This window comes from Aplysia californica, unplaced genomic scaffold (assembly GCF_000002075.1).
Source record: "Aplysia californica isolate F4 #8 unplaced genomic scaffold, AplCal3.0 scaffold00042, whole genome shotgun sequence".
Lineage (NCBI taxonomy): Eukaryota > Metazoa > Mollusca > Gastropoda > Aplysiida > Aplysiidae > Aplysia > Aplysia californica.
This window is the reverse complement of record NW_004797312.1, coordinates 1711433-1715268: the sequence shown is the minus strand read 5'-3', so window position 1 is coordinate 1715268 and position 3836 is coordinate 1711433. Positions and strand designations below refer to the sequence as shown.

The following is a 3836-nucleotide window of genomic DNA, read 5'->3' as shown; positions in this document are numbered from 1 at the left end:
GCACGCACCACACACAAAAACACAATATAATACACATTTGTCTTTTTCTTTCCTAACCGATTGTTCTCCTCAGCTCAACACATTCATATATGTATGCCAACACACGAGCCATTTTTCAACAAAAACACAACTTGTACTCACTTGACAATGCTAAGATAGCCTCTATCCGATGCTGCATGAAGGGGCGTGGCCAGGTTCTTGTTCTGGGCGTGTACACTGGCGCCTCTAGCCAATAGCATCTGGGCCAAGCCCAAGTAGCCACTGGAGCAGCAAAAGAAAAGGGCGGTGCCATCTCGGCGTGAAGTCTGAATGGTTGGTTGGTTCGTTGGTCGACATTTTGGTTGGTTGGTTGGTTGGTTGGTTGGTCGACACGTTGGATGGTTGGTTGGTTGGATGGTTGGTTGGGTGGTTGGGTGGTTGGTTGGTTGGTCGACACGTTGGTTGGTTGGTTGGTCATTTGATTGGTCATTTGATTGGTTGGTTGGTTGGTTGGTTGGTTGATTGGTAGGTTGGTTGGTTGGTTGGTTGGTTGTTTGGTTGGTTGGTTGGTCGGTAGGTTGGTTGATTGGTCGTTTAGTCGAATGTTGCGTCAGTACGTTGGTTAGATGACAGTGGTGAGGGACGGCCGGTGTCCCAAAATAAAGGTGCAGGGGAAAAATGGGGTGGGTGGGAGAGGACGGGAAAGGGAGGGGGAGTGGAGTGAAACAGCACGAGTTAGAAATGCGAGGCTATTAAAAAGAAATTATACAACGAGACGGCAATTTCTTCTCCACCAATAGGATTTTTTAAAGTTGGCGAACAAAGAATTTTAAAATAGAATTTTAAAAAAAAACCAACCTCAAACAAAGAAACAAACAAACCAAAGGAGAATAATACATTTATTTTAAAGGAGAAAACGTTTCGGTCACCGACGGCCGGATTCGATCCCGCAACCTCTTTGCACTTACACACCCTTCCTCCAGACCACAGGACCCCAAAACAATACTTTGAGAAAAGCCAATTTAAGGCAAATTACATGCATGGACATCGTCACGTCATGGCGCCCGGCTGAGCTGGAAAATCTAATGCTGTCGTCCGAACGAGCAAAAATATGATACAGGCACTGACTTCCCTAGGATTCGAGCCCTGAACTTCCACAATACATTTCGTAATTTACTGCATGCATGCAACGCGTCATAATCGATGGGATGAGATAATTTGGTGGAAACCAAATTTCCAAGACTTATTCTCATGTATGTATATTGAGTACCAGAATATTTCATTAAAACTAATTTTCAACTTTGAACGAAACATTATACGAAACAATCAATCTCCCTATCATTGGAAACATCTACAGTACTGTATAATATAATATATAACAGTAAAACCGCAATACTAATAAATAGAAAAACAAAGGAAACAGCCCCATTCCAAATAAATAAATAAATAAATAAATAAATAAAACATTGTAATTATACCCCAAAAATGAAAGCAACAATATATTTTTTAAAGAGTTCATAATATGAAAGAAAAGTCACAAAAGTCGACAAAGTGACACATACCTGACTGTCCACACAGCCGTAGGTACCACTGAGAATGAGCTCGTGAGCAAGCACCTCATCCCCGTTGCAGATAGCATCTAGTAGAAGTCGTGCCATGAGGGATTCATGTATTCACTTGCAGAGCCAACAGCTAATTTTTCACTTTGTAGGCTCTTAGAGATCACTTTTTTAAATTAACAAATTTCTCTGGAGTTGTCAAACTTTGTCTCTTTGTTTCTCAGCATAAAGTTGGGTTGTTTGTTGCTCTGTTGGTGAAAGACGCTTGGACCCAAGTTTCTTTTAATTTCTCAATCTTTCTGTCTTCTTCCGAAGATAGCTAGGTTGTTGTTCTTTAGGTGTGAAAGACGCTTAAAAATGGATGTCCTGTTTGTCTTCTAAAGCAACTATCACATCTACAATATTGAGCAATGTAGTCGAAGTTCGTTTCAAAAACTATACAAAATATCACTTCCCACAAAAGTAATAATATCAAGCGCTACGGACCGGTTCTCTTAAAAAAACTTAAACGCCACCAGGATTCACTGAGGAGATCGTCCCTCAAAACTGCGTTTCTCCCTCGCGCTTGACAAAAAGAAAAATATATGTCCGTTTTCCTTGATAGACAGTTGGCCACTTAAATTATGGCGCGGCGCTGAAGCGGAAGCGGAAGCTGAAGCTGAAGATGAAGAACAAGATGTCAGTAGAGGGAGGAAGAAAAATCCCAGTCCGGAGCAGTTATTTATAGTAGGATCGGCGTGTCCTTCACAGTTGATGAATGAGGGGTGTTGCACAAGGCGTTTGGGTTCAAGCACGTCTCCGGGAAGAAGGTGTCGTTCTGAATAAATGTCTAGATGATCTTCGCTGGGGTGATCCGGCCATCTTCGACGATTCTGTATGATTGAAATACAAATAGTGAAAATAAGTTACACATAGTTACGACGACTAAGTTGGGAGCGGGGGCGGGGGGGGGGGGGGGGGGTGCTCCTGCTCCTTCAACTGCTCTAATGATCTTCCTCCTCGATTGATCCCCATCCTCATCCCCCATGTTCCTTCTACTCTTCTTCCCTCCACCCCTTCCTCTTCCTCCTCCATCCTCCTCTTCTTCCACTTCCTCCTTCTCCATTGATCCCCCATCCTCCTCCTCCTCTTCCTCCATCATGTATCCCCCCCCCCCCTTACGTCCTCTATTGTTGTAATATTTGCTATAATAAAACGATCGCCAACAAAAGCTGAATCTATCAAACCCGTAAGAAAAAAATTTAAAAAACACGGAACAAAAGATTCGCGTTCATTCTTCGAAAAAAAAAAATAAAGGTCAATAACTTGTCAGGCCTAGATTTTTTGAGTCATCCAGATTACTCCTCATGCGTAAAAACAGCAAGATATCCGGGTTTTTACAAAGAGCGGCTGGTTTGCCCTTAAACTTAAAAGTGTTGGCTCATCCATTCACGCAGCCTTCAACGCGTTCAACTCTCGCTGAATATTCAGAAGGTTACGGGCAATATTACAATAATTATATATATATATATATATATGCTGTCCTCGGGCAGGCCTTTTTCATGGAAAATACAAAATGTGTTATATCGCGCCACAGAATGAGAATTGGGGGTGAAAAGGGCGCGAGTGGATTTTTTTAGAGTTGTTTTTTTGTTGTTTTTTTTTGTTTGTTTTTTTTTGGGGGGGGGGGAGAGAAAAGGGAAAGAGTGAACAAAATTAGCGAGGAATTCAGAGATGTGACAGAAAAAAAAAAAGATATGGGGAAAAAATGTTGTTTATTATTATCATTATCGGCACTATTATTACTATCATTACAAACGTATCTGCATTAATATAGTATCGTTGTCGTTACAATTTTAATGTAATTATTATCATTATCAATAATTCTTACTATATTATAAGTAGTGCTGTTATATTTTTTTTTTATCATTACTACTTTTTAATCTACTTCCTTTATTGCATCATCATCATCACCAGAAACCTCATCATACAACTCTCTCTCTCTCTCTCTCTCTCTCTCTCTTCACATACATCGAAATGCTGTTACGTCGTCCCTCTTGGCTGATGGTTCTTTCCCTCCATCTCGCCATCTCTCTTGCCGGAATCCTACATAATCTTACATTTACTTTGCTCTTCATCGTCTCGCCCTTGAGGTTCAACACGCTTCAGTGACTCGGTTATTGGTATTGGTATCCCTGCCCTCCTATGCTTTTTCTTTCTCTTTGTCGGTCTATTTTTGTTTCTCACACTCTGTCTGTCTGTCTGTCTGTCTGTCTGTCTGTCTGTCTGTCTGTCTGTCTGTCTGTCTGTCTGTCTATC

General features: G+C 41.3%; 1 long non-coding RNA gene across 1 annotated transcript in view; it reads right to left on the bottom strand.

Moving 5' to 3' along the window:
* Positions 1 to 36: 36 nt before the first annotated feature.
* LOC101856321 overlaps positions 37 to 3836 on the bottom strand; it is a 9833-nt gene continuing 6033 nt past the window's right edge. Inside the window, exons 2-3 of the long non-coding RNA XR_220162.3 lie at positions 1542 to 2410; positions 37 to 305 (exon numbers count right to left, since the gene is read on the bottom strand). This is a non-coding gene — a long non-coding RNA (uncharacterized LOC101856321). The remainder of the gene's footprint in view (positions 306 to 1541; positions 2411 to 3836) is intronic.